At 41.6% G+C, this 19,550-nt stretch overlaps 1 long non-coding RNA gene across 1 annotated transcript; it reads left to right on the top strand.

Moving 5' to 3' along the window:
* Positions 1-7,227: 7,227 nt before the first annotated feature.
* Positions 7,228-11,385, top strand: LOC133505591 (uncharacterized). The gene is made up of 3 exons (XR_009796296.1): positions 7,228-7,354; positions 7,469-7,676; positions 10,231-11,385. It is a non-coding gene; the product is annotated as an uncharacterized LOC133505591 (long non-coding RNA).
* The last annotated feature ends 8,165 nt before the right edge of the window (positions 11,386-19,550 follow it).

The raw sequence follows: 19,550 nt of genomic DNA, 5'->3' as shown, positions 1-19,550 counted from the left end.
GCCAGTTGAGAGCAAGATCTCTTTTCCAATGACAGCCATATTACACACAACTCGTTCAAACATTTAAAACAGTAAATGGAAACTGTACAACACAGGTGTGAAAGTCAAGGAAATGGGGGCCAGATCCGGCCTTCCACATGATTTTATGTGCCCGCAAAGGCAAATCACGTGTGTCAACTTACATGATTCTTAAATCGGTATCAAAATTTCAAATTGTCATATCACAAACTATAACATTGAGAAATTATAAGCATTTTTGTGTTACCAAACATGAACAACAGATGAAAAACCCATTACCCATAAAAGTTATGTGTAAATATCATGAGGCAAATAAACATTTTTATGGTTTCAGTCATAAAGGCCCAAGAGGGAAACCGTAACTAAAATGTGGCCCGCGACAAAAATGAGTCAGGCACTCCTGGTGTACAGTAATCACAAGTAATCGAAGTATTTGCAATACAAGAATTTATGAGGTACATGCACATTTACAATGTATTGGGTCAATGATAAAATACTTGAAATGATTCAAGGCATCCACCTGAATTATTCAATCTTTGGAAGGAAAGATTATTCACCTTATGAATAAACAGTCAATAATACAATTTTGTACGCGTCACAGGGCAAAGCAAGTCCAGTTAACATTCTGACACTAATCGTGACTTATTTTCAGCTCAATTACATTTTCATCATCAAGAAAACCTGCACAAATAAAGAGACTCATCTTTGTCTTACATAACTACAGTACCTATGTCACCGTAACAGTTGAAAGTGATTCTTGAATCCAGCGGACTGGACAATACTGCGGGGGAGTCTCATATTGTGGTTCAAGGTTGTGTCAATGTTGTGTACCAGAGCTGCACAATGCTGTCGCATGTGCTAGGAAGTGCGTCATCCCACAAGCAGCCCCGTCTACAAAGAGCAGTTCTGTACACGTGTTGCATTCAAATGGAGAACTTAACTCGAGGAGATGGTAATATTTCATATTCTTTGGTCAGCTTTGACACCATGTATGATGTAAGTTAGGGAAGGAAAGTCGATTTAGTGTAAGAAATAATAAACTAAACCAGTGGTGGGCGGTCAAAGAAAGTTAGAAACCTAAATTCTTCCTTCTTCCATGCAATTGTAATCAATCTATTTTCAACGCTCTGCATTGTACCCCTTAGATTTAGTCCACACATAAAGGTAATTGGCCTGTTTTTGCTTCAGTTTAGCCCCTTCCTGATGAGCACATCCAATATAGACAATCGTAAATCTTACAAGATTATCCGATAACGTTGTCCTTAGTTTGTGACCAGTGGATGGGGAAATTAAGTTGACGGGAAGAGAAATGCGGTCTGCCACGGGTGCCTAGTAAGAATTCCAAATTTTGTGCTAATCACTTCAAACCTGCTTGTTTTGAGAAAGACTGAGCAGAAAGCCTTGTGTAGTTGGGCAGAGACTGAAACCAGCTGCGGTGCCAACTACTTGTCCTACAGCCATCGGGATGAAATCTTGTATCAAAACTAATCTTGCAGCGTTACAGCAAAGCAATTTAGACAAGAGGTGAGGATTTTCCTGCATATATGTGCAACTCCATTATGGCGCTGTGTTTGCCACTTGCACAGTCACTTGTGCAAGTTGCTGTGAAAAGAGTCACCACACCCCAGTGTCTTGAGCTTTGGGTATGTTCGAGCAAGGCTCATTATGCATCATACAACCTGAAATATTCAGCTCAACTATAGTTGACAACTTTCTGGAAGTGAAGTTCATGTATTACATTGCAAACAATGTAAATATGAATTTAGCTGACCCCATCAGATCTTTCTCCTCTAACCTTTGTACCTCTTGCCACCTTTCCCTTGCAACTGGCCTATGCTCCTCAAGCGCAGCATCAAAGAGCAGCGTGGCTCCAGCTGGGTGGCCAATAGATTCTCATTTCCTTTCAGTCTCCGCAGCCATTCAACAGAGGCGTGCTCCGTCAGGGCTGAGTGGACCCCTGGGAGTCCCCCAGAAGCCTCGGCAAAGGCGCTCACCGCTGCTTCCTGCTCATTCTAGAGAGCCCTCAGAATGGAGCGCCATTGTCCCGCCTGTTATCTGATGGCCTAACCGAACAGGCAGACAAAGCCTCGACGTGCCCCCGCGTACACACGCCCACTTCACTGGGCTGCATTGAAACTCTCCTGGGCTTGTTGACAACGCTAATGAAAGCGAACACACACTGCTGGATGTTAAAGAGTAGATACAAAAATAAACCTCGTCCACCGTCAGTAATACAGCAATGGGAATATTTTGTGATTCTCATTTGTGTGGCAAATCAGTGTCAACACCAATCGTGATGACCAATTTTTTTAATGTCAATCGACAAAATAAAAACACTGTCCATGAGCTGCAAACATGTATTTATTTCAACAATCATTTATCTTCATACCACGTACCTTCACTTGGATCGTGGGCGCCATCCAGGCTATCTTCAGAGAGGAGGCGGGCTATGCCCTGAATTGGTTGCCAGCCAATCGCATGGCACATAGAAACAAACAAGTTTTCACATTTACAATCACACATAAGGACAATTTGAGACTCCAATTATTATTATTATTATTATTATTATTGCTGTTGTTTTGTTTTGTTTTTTTTTTTGCTGTTTTTTAAAGTCAAAGTATGTTTTTGCAAAAACAAATAAAAACAGTTGGACAATAACAAATTAATGACCTTCTAAATATATATGTTTGGTTACTGGCTAAGAAACTTCTATTTTGATGCTTTTTTTATTGATTCTGGTAAAAGATAGCATATAGTTCAAAAGACATTTAAAACAAATAATTACAAATAAAACTAGTATTCCATCCCATACAATTTAGCTAGAATTGCGGCTCCTACAGATTCGTGATATCAATTTTCATTTGTATGAAGCACACCTGTCTGAGGTTCTCACGTGCCCTCTGTCTGGAGCTCCATGCAAGATCTTGCCTCAAAGAGCGACGCTGATCAGAGGAATGCAAGTCAGCAGCCACAAAGTATGCGGCAGGAACTTGTGAGTGTTCTGAAGGTAATTGGGATTTTTGTCACCAAGGAAATAATAACTCATTGCCACGTAATAGACTGAAATCCTTCTGTGCCTGCAAGTGACACCTGCTCAAGAAGGCACTCAAGTGAGCATCAAAATGACTTTGAAGGGTTAGGGATAAGTACTGTGGTCAGAGGAAACCGAAGTTGGGTTTTATGGCACCAAAGAACTGCTGCGTTTGAAAGGTGATAAATCTGAGCATGATCCAAAGAACACTACAACAACTGTCAAGATGGGAGGTGGAAACATGTTTTAGACCACTTTTGAGCTCAAGGCCACTGTACGGTCCAATTTATCAGAGCCAAGTATTAAGCAAAGCAAATATATTTGTATCGTACATTTCATACACAAAGTAACTCAATGTGCTCTACATGATCAAAAGCATTCAAATACAAATAAATAGAAATGTTGGAAAATGAAAGTAGAATTAAAACAGTGTACAGTCTAAGAAATGTTGAAAAGTGGAAGTACTCTAAAACACCTGAGAAAAAAAGAAGCGTTTTTAACCTGAATTCGTAAACATTCAGACTTGGGGCTGACGTCACTTCTGTTGGAAACGTATTCCATTTGTGCAAAGCATAATAGCTAAATGCTTCACCGTGTATGTTTTGGACCCTGCACGCCTTTATCAGACCTGAGTCAGACAATCTCAGAGGCCATCTTCCATGTATTCAGGACCTAAACCATTTAGTGATATATAGACCAGTAGCAGAACTTTAAAATCTATACTAAAGTTGACCGGAAGCCAGTATAAATACGTTAGAATTGATCTTTCGGACTGGCGATCTTAAGCTCTGGCAACTAGCTAAGGGTAGCTACAGTTGCCATGTCACACAATTTTCCAAAATGGTGACGATTCGCTATCGGGTATTCCAGATAGTATTGCGGTATGTTTTTTGCCAAATGCGTCAGACTTGTACAAGAGAGTTCTACAGAGAAGTCTCAACTATTTCACGCATGGATATGTACACAGAATTAAGATTTTGGACATAGCAGGACGCAGTGAGAGAATTACAGCAAAATGGCCTCACAAACATTATATTGAAATCCTGCAGGATGAAATAGTGGAATCGTACTGCACATGTAAAGCAGGGTGAGTACTTTTAACTTGGAAAGATCATGAGTAATATCATTGTAGTCTTTATAAGTGAGTTAGGTTCGATTTTCTACAAGTGCATTTAAAGCTCAAGTGTCATAAAATGGATGATTTTTGGTATATTATTAATGGAAAAACCCACAGCCAATATGGTCCCATGTGTTTTTTCACCACAAAACATGATTTTGACGTATACAGCTTTTTGTAACTCCCGCCATGAAAATCCTCTCAGGAATTTGTTGTCGAGAAGAAGCAGGAAGTGACGTAAAGGACAGTGGACTCGTTTGTTTCCATTAGTTTTACCTCCGGGAAGGTAGCTCGTTGTTCCTTCGTGTTAGCCAAAATCCCGGCTCATTGCATTGCTGGACATTGCTTGAACACTCGGGAGAATGGAATTACCCTTCATAAGTTTGAAAGAGACCCTGTTCGTTGTGAAAAATGGATTGCACGGGTGCAGAGGACGAGAGCTTCGTGGGTTCCAAATAACAGGTAGGTGTGTATATAGCTACTAAAAAAAAAAAATAGTTTGGGGAGCAACACGTCATCAGTCACTCTCATAATGTAACAAAAGATACGCGTATGAAATGTGTCGATGTGCGCGTCGCCCAGCCAACAATGTCTCACTCAGCCTGCAACATAGCTCTGCTCCACCCCCTCCTTACATAGCACGTCGGGCCGAAACTCAGCGGTCACATCTTCCGCGAAGCCTTCGCGTCGGGCTTTGCGACGGGGGCGGCTCTGAAGAACCCAGCCGAGAATGTGTTACTCAGTCACGTGCGAGCATGAAGTGCGGCGGCTCGACTGTGAACACAAAGCAGCACCGCTAGGCTCCGTCATAAGCCACACCGGCCGGCTGCGATGAGCCACGATGGCTCATCTCCCCCGCGGAAGTGGATCGGACGGGATGCGGTTTGGCCGTGATGGCATATTATCTGAATATAGCTTGAAACAATTGTGTAATCTTGCCCTGAGGGCTCGAAAAAATAGTGTAATATTCCCCCGGTAACTTCACTCGGTTGTATGGTGTTGTCCTTTTCGCAAAGAGCTTCCGTGTCAGAAGGGCCGTTGGAAAAATCCAAATATCTCTGCTGTTCGGTTTCCATAGTAGCAGGCACTGCGCGTTTTCAACGTGAAGTGACGATGACGTCAATGACAGATGACGCGATTAATATGGCGACCACTTGGATGTCGAGGGACAATCAATTGCGCAACTTTGTGCATGGATGACGCGCTCTCTGCTCACTTTTTTTTTGTATTGACATTGAAGTGAATACTGTTGTATGTATTTTTCATTAGACTATCTATTTTAGAATGTTTCAAGGGATCTCACCCCCACTTTAAACAATGGTGATTAACCACCATAGTCACCAGATGAAAAAGTTTGACTTGGCTAGTAATCAAAGCCGGTGCTCTGTCTTAAAAGTCTGATGTGATACAAATAGGCAGATAGACATTTCTTTTGCATGACATTGCGCATTTACGTATTATTAACCCGACTCTTTTGCATAAAACATTACACACTTCATTACTAACAAAGTGAAAGTTGTTCTCCTGGAATGTGTAAAGCACTGATAATAATTAAATCAAACTCAGAGAAGATACTTTTCCCGCACTTACCTTTGAACGTACCAACTTGTTTTTGTTGATATTTTTCACATTTACTTGTACCTGCGGTCTTTCGCGAGCCTTAATCCATCGTAGACACTTCGTCAACTGTGTTTTAGGCTTTGGAAAAGGAATCAACCGGGCCCCTTGTAATCTAGCAGGATATTTTTCATCACAATTACACGCTCCCCAAACGGACCTGAGGACCATTTTCTTCGTGAGATTAACATTTCCAAGCGCACGCTACTGACAACCAGGATTGCTTGTGGGACAACATGGCGGCAGGGGCGTGTCAAGCCAGGGGTTAAGACAATGCGGCTATCTGATTGGCTATTATTGTATGAGTGATTGACAGTTCGGAAATGTCCATTGGAGTTATATCCTCTGACCTCTTCGTTCTGGTCAGGGTTATTGTAAAATCTTTAATGAAAAAATCCTCTTGATGAGTCTTTCAGCATTACAATGACCCACAATGGGTTCAAGAAAAAGCATACTAAGGTCATAGAGTGGCCAAGTCAGTCTCAACACAATAGAAAACCTTTGGAGGAAGCTAATGCTTTGAGTTTCTCAGTGGCTGCCAAGAAATTTGAGGGATACTTTTTGTAAAGATTGAGTCAGAATGTTTGGAAGACATGGTGACCGCTGCCAAAAAAAAACAAAAAAAAAAAAAAAAAAAAAAAACTGTGCTTGCCAACAAGGGTTTCTCCAATAAATAACAGGAAATATTTGGAAGGCAAGATGAACATCCATCCATCCATTTTCGTTGCCACTTATGCTCACAATGGTTGTGGTGCGTGCTGGAGCCTATCCCAGCTGTCAACGGGCAGGAGGCGGGGTACACCATGAACTGGTTGACAGCTAGTCACAGGGAACATTGAGACAAACAGCCACACTCACAATCACAGCGAGGGGCAATTTAGAGTGTCCAATTAATGTTGCATGTTTTTGGGATGTGGGAGGAAACCGTAGTGCCCAGGGAAAATCCACACAGGCACGGGGAGAATATGCAAACTCCACACAGGCGAGTCTGGGATTGAACCAGAGACCTCAGAACTGTGAGGCCAACGCTTTACCAGCTGTGCCACCGTGCCACCCAAGATGTACATATACATTTTATATTGCTTGTCTGTTATTTATTTTTTAACCCATTTTTAATGTGTATTTACAATAAAAATCCTCAATACAAATTAGAGACTGCGGTTAAACAAAAGTTTGGAGATGCATTTACTCTATGTAGGTGAATGAAACCACAGGGATAGTGCGGGTTAAATACAACATGGGAGCGGTGCCCCCTAATGGAAGAAAGCGGGAGAACAAATGCACGAAAATGAAGCGTTCCGTCTCCAAACGCATCTGTCATGTGACTCAGGTATAGAAGAAGCTACGTGACACAAACGCACAGGTTCAAGTAGTTTCCTAATGAGACAGCATTGTGTGAGCTTCATCAAAGGAAGATTTGTCAAATTAGCTTTAGTGTTTGTGAGGTGATATCACCTGTGGATGCCCATCCGGGCTTCTCGGGTTTCGCAGGATCTTCTCTACCATGAGAGGCTAGGACCAAATCCTGATCACATCAAATTTAACTACAATTCTGCTCATCTGATACATTGGTAATAAGCAATCAACACGAATGTGCTGATCTTGACTCCCTTCTGTGACTTTGGCTGCTACCAAAACAGCACTGTCTAACTTCTACTTCTTTTACTTTCGGTTTGTCCCGTTAGGTGTCACCACAACGTGTCATCTCAGATGAATCCATATTTGTTTGGCACAGTTTTACGCCGGATGCCCTTCCAGCCGCAACCCCTCTGCATGCTCGCCGGGGAGAGAAGCTTACAGCACCTGGTATTCCCGAGCGGTCTCCCATCCAAGTACTAACCAGAGCCAAACCCGCTGAGTTTCCAAGATCTGACGAGATCGGGCTTTCTCAGGGTAGGGTAAGCTCTCAAACCATTACAGTACTATCGTTGATTACAAAAGCTTAAAGGTCAAGTGTCGACAAACGGATGATTTTTGGTATATTATTAATGAAAAACCCACAGCCAATATGGCCCCATGTGTTTGTTCACCACAAAACATGATTTTGACGTATACAGCTTTTTGTAACTCCCGCCATGAAAATCCTCTTAGGAATTTGTTGTCGAGAAGAAACAGGGAGTGACGTAAAGGACAGTGGCGCCCCCTCGTGGACTCGTTTGTTTCCATTAGTTTTACCTCCGCGAAGGTAGCTCGTTGTTCCTTCGTGTTAGCCAAAATGCCGGCTCGTTGCATTGCTGGACATTGCTTGAACACTCGGGAGAATTGAATCACCCTTCATAAGTTTGAAAGAGACCCTGTTTGTTGTGAAAAATGGATTGCACGGGTGCAAAGGACGAGAGCTTCGTGGTTTCCAAATAACAGGTAGGTGTGTATATAGCTACTAAAAAAAAAAAAATAGTTTGGGGAGCAACACGTCATCAGTCACTCTCATAATGTAACAAAAGATACGCGTATGAAATGTGTCGATGTGCGCGTCGCCCAGCCAACAATGTCTCACTCAGCCTGCAACATAGCTCTGCTCCACCCCCTCCTTATATAGCACGGCGGGCCGAAACTCAGCCACACCGGGTGAGGCGCCGCGTTCGGCATCTTCCACGAAGGCTGTGCGTTGGGCTTTGTGACGGGGGCGGCTCTGAAGAACCCAGCCGAGAATGCGTTACTCAGTCACGTGCGAGCATGAACTGCACCAGCTCGACTGTGAACACAAAGTGGCTCCGCTCGGCTCCGTCATAAGCCGCACCAGCCGGCTGCGATAAGCCTCTATGGCTCAACTCCACCGCAGAATTGGATCGGACGGGATGCGGTTTGGCCGTGATGGCATATCATCTGAATATGGCTCGAAACAATAGTGTAATATTGCCCTGAGGGCTCGAAAAAATAGTGTAATATTGCCCCGGTAACTTCACTCGGTTGTCTGGTGTTGTCCTTTTCGAAAAGAGCTTCCGTGTCAGAAGGGGCGTTGGAAAAATCCAAATATCTCAGTTGTTCGGCTTCCATGGTAGCAGGCACTGCGCGTTTTCAACGGTGGAAGTGACGATGACGTCAAGGACAGATGACGCGACTAATATGGCGACCACTTGGATGTCGAGGGACACTCTATTGCACAACTTTGTGCATGGATGACGCGCTCTCCGCTCACTTTTTTTTTCGTATAGACATTGAAGGGAATACTGTTATATCTATTTTTCATTACAATATCTATTTTAGAATGTTTATAGGGATGTCACCCGCACTTTAAGACAACCAATCACATGGCTATTAGTTCACCCCGATTGGAATGCTCCTATATTTATTTCTCTATTCTTGGAAATCTGAAAAATAATTTCCAATACTTTATTTTTTTTTCCCCACATATGGGGTCGGTGTGCCAATAAAACAACCATACTAAAGCAATTCCTCCTACTTTTATTTTGGCCCAGTTAAAAACTTTCAGCAGATAAATCTGGCAAGGCAACCTTCCAAAAATATTTGGAAGCCAATATTCGGTACAAAAGTTTCCAACATGCTTCTGAAATGTACTGTATAAATATAAACAATGTCTTTGACAATTGCTCTTTTGTCATTTAGAACAAGAGTGTCAACCATTCCACAAATGTCAGTTTTAGTGGGAACTAAATATTCTAATGGCGTTTTTGAAAAATAGTCGTAAGAGTGGCTGGAAAAGTAGCTAGTAATAGCAATCAAATTGCTAAATTTGCACCACTTAACTGTGCTTTTATTTGCCAACTGTAAACCCTCAATTTCCAGAGCCAAGTTGTTAGTGTAAGCAGGGCATATAGCGCCCAACGTTGGGTAAGTACTGAATTAAATTCAACTGAAGTTACTTTGTTTCAAAGGTGGAACGTTTTAAAGAAGCAAAGAACAATGTGCATCAATAACCTCTCGTACCTAGCCCAAAGTGAACTGGGGCAGCAGGGATTTCATTGTTTTGGTCGTGTTGTGTGTGGTGTGCACTGATCATCTCAACACAGAACACCACACATAAAGATTCTAACCCACCATTGATCTCTAATGTAGTTCTCCAAAACCGAAATCTCAGGTGATCAAATGTGATCTAACCCAAAAAAAAAAAAAGATAAATAATGGCAGGGCAACGTCAAAGAGGACAAAAAAAAATTAAAAATCCCCAAAAATTATTTCCATCTATAGTCCAGATTCAATTTGCAAACTTTCAATTTAAGATGAAAAAAAAATGAAGCTAAATATTATCTTGAAATCAATTTTGGTGGCATATGCCTCCACTCCCTGAGAAGGGTTCCGTCAGGAAGGGCATCCGGCGTAAAAATTGTGCCAAACATATATGTGCGTTCATCTGAGATGACACGCTGTGGCAACCCCGAAAGGGACAAGCCGAAAGATACTTACTTTACTTTTTATGAATACAAAACCATAAACACTGGCAATGTCCCAATCCCCCCGTACCTCACTGTGTCTTACCCACAAGCAGGGGTGCTGTAAGTGTGAGGAAAAATGGTCGGTGACTGGCGGCGGGGGACAGCATGCAAGGAAAGGGAGAACATGCAAACTTCACACTGGAAGGCCGCAGCCCAGACTCAAACCCCCAACATCAGAGCTGTCAGGACAACTTGCTGAGTGTCAATTTAGAAGCAAATGTGCATCATACTGGGGAGGATAAATGTTGATTGAACAACTGAAGAATTCTCTTAATTCAAACTGATTCATCCATCTTGATCCTCCCTACTTTTTCTTTTCTTTTTTGTGGGGAGGATATCAAGCAGTGGCAAAAAGTTGACTATTTCTGTCTCTTTGATCTGCGCACACACAAGTGAGAGTTCATTTCCATTTTTGATTTTCCTCTTCCTTTCTGTAAGAGTGCCAGCATCAAGATTTTTACCTTGGTGTGCAAATGTGCTGGAATAGGTTAAAAGGAAAGCTCGCTGCTCTCTCAAAGCACAAGTGCAGATGTTATGAAGTTAATTAAAAATTTAGCGATTCCTTTCTCCCATCCCAATTTAGGCTGCATCAAATAGGAGAAAACAGACGGAAAAACGACTTATGAGGGAAGTCCTTGCAGGCGGTCTGGCTTGGCGATTGTGTGCCAAAACCTTCTGTAATGTCAAAGTTCAGCATGTAATGAAGATGTTATCCAACGTTTGTCCATTTTCATACAGCGTGCGTTGGGGATGTAGGCTACGGCCTTAATTTAATGTGACTATATTCTCAAGTGTGGTACAAGTACCAATAGTGGTACACTAGCTGATTTAACTTCTATGTGAAAGAAAAAAAAATACTGAATTAAATGTTCAAAGTGTATATAATGTTACAGTGGTTTAAACTTTTTGTTTTTATTTCAGTACAGTACATGTAAGTACAGTTCAGGTGTATTTAGCTTTAAGTTTTTAGTTCAATATATATGCATTTAACATTTTAATAGTTTGTTTTCAAACATGTTGTTACCATCCAAATTTGATTTAACATTTGCATGTAATCCTTTTTAAATGAATCATTAAAATGATTGAATCTTTTTTTGTGTGTGTTTAAGCAGAGTCTTAATGGTAAAAATGTTCATCATGTTACAGTGACTTACAATAATATTAAATAAAACTTTCAGAAATACAACTACTGCTTCATTTTTAGATGAACACTTGGGGCTACTATACTTTAATATTGGTCTATAGGGTGGTACTTGGAGAGAAGTATTTATTAGGTGGTAACTGACATTAAAAAAAAAAAAGCTTGATCCAATGTTATTTCATCATTGTTGCTCTCTGAGTTTTTACAAAATACATTTTTTGTATCATTGTGACATCAGACTAATAAATTTTGCAAATATTTTAAAAGGAAAAGGTTGCATTACTTTCATTTATTTTGTTTTTGACCTAAATGAATTGAATACATACAATCATTTCTACTAATTTCCTTGGAAAATATTGAATATTACATATACACCTTATCTCTGTTTGTCTTTGGTAAAATATTTTGAGAATATTTTATTGCAAATTAAATCTGTATTGCACTGAAAGGTATTCCTTATATTTTTCTTAAATTATTTCGCTACTCTTGGAATCAGCATTTATAAATGCTGTGGGTTTGTAGATCATAATAAACAGAATTTTAAAATAACACCTCTTTGACAGTGTCAATAAGATTGAGCATTTTTAACTCTGAAAATATTTTTAGTGATTGATTTCTTGTCCAGGATCTGATTAGAATATGCGGTTGGACCACAAGTAGATGTAACATTCTCATTACTGTTGCTCCAAACATGGTTATAGAAATGTAATCTTACAAAAAGATCTACTGGAAGTTATTTGTTTTTGACATTTCTTGACATGCCTTGTGTGATGTCGGAGACAACTGAGATAAATATTTTTTGAAAGACTGCCCCCCCCACCTCACTCCAACTACCACAACCACCGACTACCCCCAAAGTCTCCCCCATCATCCAGTCTCCACCAACAAGTATCCATCTTTGTGTGTTTCCGAAAATTGCGTCAGTGTGTTGACACAAGCAACAAACCTTCTACCAACGGTTCAATCTCCTCCCAAATCATCTTGCCATCCAAAAGAAAGGATGTCAAGTCTCAAGGTGCTGCCCCCCTCCCCATCCATGTGTGGATGATGCTCCAGGAGGGTAGCAGCGGGGGGATTGTTTGGGGGTGGGGGGGGGGGGGGATTAGTGTCTGCACAGGTGTTGCAGCTGCATTCGTACATAATTCCTCTCTGTGCAGGCATTGCTCAGTGTTAGCCTCCATGTGCTGCCTTCCCCCGGTGGGACCCCCCCCCCCCCCCTCCAACACACACACGCACTCTCCACTCTTCCTACCAGCTAGTGATATTACAAGCAGCAGCCTTGCGCCTCTGATCTGCATGCGCCGGGCCCCCTCCTGGTCCTAGGTGAATAGCGCTTGACTTGTTCAATTTGTTTAGAAGGCTCGCTCGGTGCTTTGAAGCCACACGTTTTAGCATAAATCATAACCTGTCTCCTTGCGCACAACTGCTTTGAAATGCAACATCTGCTATTGAATCCCCTGCTTTACAATTAGCTCAGCAACATCAATAGATTGTCTCCAAATCGGTTTTTTTTTCCTGTTTGTTTGTTTTGTTTTGTTTTTGATTCTTGATGGGGAACTGCCCGAAGTAGCCTGGTTTGACTATCCAAGGTCCTGAAGGTTACATGTGGGTCACCATGTGGGGGGCGTCCTTAATTCAGACGTGTCAAATTGTTAACCTACTTTGGAGGTGTCATGGTTGTGGGCCATGTTAGCGGAGCCGTGTTGTTTACTCTTTCATCACAGCTTCTTCAGGTTGCCTGTTTGTTGGTTTGTTTTGCAAAGCACAGCCTTCTGTTCAGCTGTGGGACGAGCACGGCATCTGAGTCCCACAGAGAAACCCGACAGTGACGGCGAAAAGCTCGACCTGTCACTCTCCGTTTGTTTGAATGACGTTGACGCCCGGCCTGCTGGAAGTAGAATGCACAGGAGCCAGGTGCACGCCGTTGTGAAAAAGTCTTCTCACTCGTACTCGCACTTCAACTTTGCCTGATGAAGTTTGGCCAGCTCAAATTTGGAACTAATTGCAAAGAAGTGTACCAAAAATGGTGATGTACATCTGTGGGAGATGCATAGGAATATGTAAGTTCAAACTCTCAGAACATCAGGGAGGTGCATTAAGAATTCTTTTTGCAGCTTGAAGAGGCAAATAACAATTCCAATGATATTTTTTTAAAAGCATTTGATCAGTAGTCATCAATTAAACTTAGTGAGGTGCAAATGTGCACCACAAGGATTAGATGAAAGAGCCTCGATGTCATTCGCTCCCCTCCTCCGTCGAGCTCGGTTGGGTTCACAGCGCACACACATAAACAGTGGGCTGATCCATAGCACAGCACTGACAGGATGACACTTCGCCTCACATTACGCAGCCTGAGCTGACGGAGGAGCTTAACACATTGTGGCATCACAGGCCAGCATTTACAAATAAGTCTAGCGCTGTGCTGGCTGGGTGGGTGGCACTCCTCCGCTGATGTCGTCCCTTATAGCTCAGCGCCTGCTTTGCATGCCTGATTTCAACTGGATTCCTGCCATGAGATCCTGTTAGCATGCCGAATTTAGGCCCCCTACCCAGATGGCATGTCGGGCATCACATGGAATATTTATCATGTTTCAGGTTTGGCCTCTTATTTCTTTTTCCCACATTCAAGCATTACGGCACAAGGAATGAGAAGCGTGATCTGGATCAGTTTGTTGAGTAGGCTAAAATAAGATAGATAACCTTCATTCACTCTTGGGAAACAGGAATGAAGATTAGCTGAAATAAAACAGAATATATGTGTGTGAATGTGAGGGGCGGAGGAGGAGGAGTGAAACTCCAGGAAGAAGAGACAGTGAGGGTGGACGACTTCAAATACTTGGGATCAACAATACAGAGCAATGATGAGTGTGGTAAGGAAGTGAAGAAACGGGTCCAAGCGGGGTGGAACAGTTGGCGGAAGGTGTCTGGTTTTCTATGTGACAGAAGAGTCTCCACTAGGATGAAGGGCAAAGTTTATAAAACAGTAGTGAGGCCGGCCAGGATGTACAAATTAGAGACAGTGGCTCTGAAGAAACAACAGGAAGCAGACTTGGAGGTAGCAGAAATGAAGATGTTGAGGTTCTCTCTTGGAGTGAGCAGGTTGGATAGGATTAGAAATGAGCTCATTAGAGGGACAGCCAAAGTTGGATGTTTTGGAGACAAGGTTAGGGAGAGCAGACTTCGATGGTTTGAACATGTCCAGAGGTGGGAGAGTGAGTATATTGGTAGAAGGGTGCTGAGGATGGAGCTGCCAGGCAAAAGAGTGAGGGGAAGACCAAAGAAAAGGTTTATGGATGTGGTGAGGGAAGACATGAGGGGAGTTGGGGTTAGAGAGGAAGATGCAGAAGATAGCCTTAGATGGAAAAAGATTACACGCTGTGGCGACCCCTAATGGGACAAGCCGAAAGAAAAAGAAGAAGAAGAGGATTCTAGGGACAATTTCAACACCTGATTTATAAAAAATGTATCAGTATACTAAGGCAGAGCAATTCTAATTCTGGTGAGTCATTTTAGTCAACTATCGGCCTTTGAAGTCCTCTGAGAATCTTTTGTCATTAAGGCTACAAACTGAACTTGACTTGGTTGCTATTATATTTTGCACTTCAACACAGAATGAAAGTAGTTAAGCACCAAAATCCATTAAAAAAAAAAATCCCCCCAAAAAAGGGCCCATTTACTTCTTCTTGATTCCAAATACACAAATAACAGGCTCTGGCATGCAAAAGGGTAGAGGGTGGGGGAGACGGTGTGCTGGCCCCAGGGATATAGGTAGAGGTGGGCATCTAATGGGCAAGACTGGCACACACAGCACAAGTGCCTACTCACCCCCATCAAAAATGAAAAATAAAAAGTAAACCCGATGAATATCATTCACTTCCACTAACATATGATGACACTGGCACTCAAGTTAAAGAAATATCTATTTTTGAGTTTATTTACTTTTTTTTTTTAATTCTAAACTTCAATTTCTACGAAACCTTTGTCATAGGTGAAGCCAAGTTTCAAGGGTCCGACCAACTTCGAAATGGGAGTTGGCCCAGTTGCTGTATTGATGAGTCAGTAAAAGTGCACAGTGTAATAACGGACTGCCCTCAATATGTCAAAATTTGAACTGAACCTTGATTTTGATCTGCACTCTAATTCTCGATGACGCAAATGCTATCAAGGTCACCCAGTGAAGCTAAAAAAAAAATATATATATATGTATACATATATATATGTTTCTTGCTTTTGAATGATTGCAATAGAATGGCCAACTTTGCAGTGTTACATGAAACCAATCCTCTCAAAGGCACGGATGAATTGTTCAGCACTCAACCTCAAGTTACACTATTTCAAACCACTGTGAACAAATGGGGATGCCTGGCAAGATCTTTAAATTGTCCAAACATTTGCTACAGCAGTAATGAGTGATAGGTTGTAGTCAAACAGGATGCATGCAAAGAAGTCTGGTGGTATACAATGGGCGATAACACAACTTGGAGATGATACATATGAATCATTTTACAGTATTTGGATGTTCATTCTGTGGATGTGAAACTTCTCTTCTTGCCCTTTTGGCTTGTCCCATTAGGGGGCGCCTTTTCCATGTGCACCTAGCGCCTGTATCCTCCTCTCTAACATTAACTGCGCTCAAGTCTTGTCTCACAACATCCATCAACCTTTTCTTTGGTCTTCCTCTCACTCTTTTGCCTGCCAGCTCCATCTTCATCACCCTTCACCAATATCTATAATATCTATATTCTTCTTCTATATTTCTTAGATATTTGCATACCTCCACAGGTATGTCATCGGGACCAACTTTCTTTCCATCTTTCATCCTCTGTAGTGCCTTTCTAACTTTCCCCTTACTAATTATTGCTATTTCCTGGTCCACTATACTTTCCTTTTCTACTATTCGCTCTTATTTTCCTCATTCATCAACTCCTCAGAGTATTCTTTCCAACTATCCAACACACTACTGTCAACAGTCAAGGCATTTCCATATCTATCATTTATGACTCTAACCTGCTGCACATCTTTCCCCTCTCTAACCTTGTGTTTGGCAAACAGACATTTTTCTCCTTCTTTAGCCTCCAGCGTGGCATACATGACATTATATGCTTCTTGTTTGTCCTTTGTCACGTCTACCATTACGTTTCCATGTATTCATCTTTACTCTTCCTCTTTCTATAGGATAGACAGGATTTCTACAAATAGCATCCTGATAGAATCTTTTTCGTTTTGGCCATTAGAATGGCCGCTTGCACTGATGCTGAGTGTGCTGCCAGGCCAAGGCTGTGGACCTTCACGTTTCACCCATGGAAAGTCTGATCAGAACGAAAGAAACGTGAGGGAACCCCTCAAAAATTGGTGGGGCGGGAGAGCATCTACTGTACTGGAATCCGTGGTAAAGCATGGGCCAAAACTTTGTTTACCTTAAACCCTCCAGTGGTTAGACTGTGAGAAAACATAGCAAGACTTGTCCAAAAAATGGCCAAGATCCCGCAATGCACTATTCATCATGTAAACGAGGCGCTTCCAGGAACATGAATAAATGTAGCCTAACAGTGTTGTGTAGTCTTTTTACCGAATGTACAAAAACTCGAAAGTCCACATACCGTACATGTGCTCAAAGCATTGTACCCAAGAGAAATACCACAAAATTAAGACAATTGACTGTTTCCAAATAATTCCAATTTCATGGAACAAATTTGTAATTTTAAATTGTAACTGTACGTGTGTGCCTTTGGTAGAGTTGAGACCAGCAGAGAAGGCCTGGGTGGCCCTGATGGGTCAACATTGTCTAAGATATTCTTTACTGTATAAACATTCAGTCTTTCTAATGCTTGCCTTGTTTCATTCAGTAAACAGTAAACAACTTTTGGAACTTTAGAATCCTCTTTAATTTGAATTTCTTCTTGCTGGATGAAATGGCTCATTGGCATTTTACGTTCTGTTTTTTCCCCCCTCCCAAGTCAAATGAAATGTTATCTTGGTGGTGATTTAAAACAATTGAAGTCATTCTTGGTACTTCCTGCTAGCATCCAGCGCATGTGAGAGCAGACTGAATCACGATGACAGGTGCTCCTGTCGCCCAACGCCGAAGAACAAAGCCATCAGATAGATCAATTGGTGCCGCTCCCCGGATGCTACAATACCCACATTAACTTGATGGCTGTAAATGATATTGTCAAGCGTTACAGCTAATTATTTATCTTTGTTCGTCTTTGTCTAAATGTGTTCAGAGACGCTTTATGATTGATAACCCCTTTGTTTGTCCCCCCCCCCCTTTTTTTCCTCTGCGTTGCATTTTTATTATTCATTCCATGTGGCATTGCAACCAGAGGCAATTGTTGCAAATTCATCTTTTTAGGGAATTTACACAGCAACTGCAATGAATAAACAATTGTGCTTTTCTCGATAAATTAGTTGTCATCAATTTTGAATGGCAAACTTGGGGGGAAATGGATTAACAGATTTAGTGCATGTAGAAAAGAAGCGACAGACAGCACTTGCTACACACAGGTTCTGTGCAATACTGTGATTTGATATCAAGTAAATACCAGGCCACTGGACGAGGTGGGTGGGGAGAGGAAAGCCTGGGATTCCCTTTATAATATGTTCCCCCACCCCCACCCCCACCCCCACCCCCACCCCCACCCCAACCCCCAATTGAATGGATAATGCTACTACAATACATTTCTTTCATTTACAATAGTGGACAGTAAATATAGCATTACCAGGTACAGTATACATGATCCTATTATAGTTAACGGTAATCTGAATTGAGACCATCAAATAGGACCTGTATTATATTTTCGCATTTGTTAGAATTTCAGTAAATGTATTTATTCAATAACAAATTTCTTTGAGATATACTGCATCAAGGTCTTAAGCATAATTAATACATCGGCGTGCTAACATAGCAAAGGTCAAGTGGTGCTTTGACATTGAAACATTAATAAGCGTGGTTTGAAGATTACTGTTAGATAAAACTGCAGGAGTGCATCCAGGTGAGAAATGTGTGTATTGATCTCATAATAATGATATCAATCAGTATCAATATCAACATCAGTATTGATGGTAAAAAATATTATATTGCTCTGCCCATTCCATCAATGTACTGACTTTCAAGTATTTCGATAAAGTATTAATGCACCAGTTACGTTGTAAAAAAAATATAATGGAACTTTGACCTCATCTATCAAAGCATTGATAATTAACTCAGCTCTTCCGTTCATTACTTTTATTTCATACTATGCAAGAATAGACGGTGGTTCATCCTAATAATAAAATGGATGGATGGAAATTTGCATCGTATGAGAATTTGTATGTGTAACAATTGTCTGGACTGCTGCTTCTTTTTTCCGTCCTTGTTCAGCCTTAAATAAAATTCCTGAACGGCTTATCCGCACAAGGGTGAATTTAAATTTTTCACCAGGAAAGGAAAACACAATAGTTACTTTCTTTCTTTGGTTAAATAGAGTATTACAGTATTTAGTAGGCAACTGTGTGACTCGTTGCAAGTTGATGGTCCACAAGAGTTCTCACACACTTTCACATCAAATGTGCGGAAGCCTTCAGATGCGTGTCGTATCCTGTCGAGATGATGAAATGATTATGAAGCGGCATGAAAGTGACACGCGCCAGATGGACTGTGTTCATCTTTATCGCAGTCGAGCTCCTGCGCTACCCGCCTTTGATAAAACATGAAACATATGCTCTGCTCACACTTTCAAGATTCACCTTGATGGTTTTACGGGGTTGTCGTGAAATCTCGGATCTGCGTATTTCAAGAAGTCAATTTCATTCCTGGGACATGACATTCCTGGCACACATACGGTCTTGTCATATTACGAGTGCCGGTGAGATTGAAAATGTGTGTCGTGAATGATATCCAAGGCGGCTTTATTCGGGAGAAGGTGAAAGAGCCAGCGATGTGTTCAAGCCGTTTCTTTTTGCGATCTTCGCCCACTTCCCTTTCGTCTTCCGTCTCTGGGAGTATGGGTGCATGTCAAGTGATTGTTGAATTGAAATATTGATGTAGAGTATCAAAGCGTGGCGTAGCACTTCTGTGTTTCCAGAGCTAACCATGAAGCGCTTTGATCAGATACTCCTGTGATCTGACTTCTGAAGTTGTTAAGAGTGCTGGAAAACAAAATGCAAACAAACTTCAAGTGCTCTTGGTATTGATAAAAGTTTCCTTTGACAAGCGGAGATGGGACCTTTCTTCCTGATTGGAGATTAATG

This window comes from Syngnathoides biaculeatus, chromosome 2, assembly GCF_019802595.1.
Source record: "Syngnathoides biaculeatus isolate LvHL_M chromosome 2, ASM1980259v1, whole genome shotgun sequence".
Taxonomy (NCBI): Eukaryota; Metazoa; Chordata; class Actinopteri; order Syngnathiformes; family Syngnathidae; genus Syngnathoides; species Syngnathoides biaculeatus.
The sequence above is the reverse complement of the archived record's forward strand: the minus strand, read 5'-3'. Positions and strand labels throughout refer to the sequence as shown.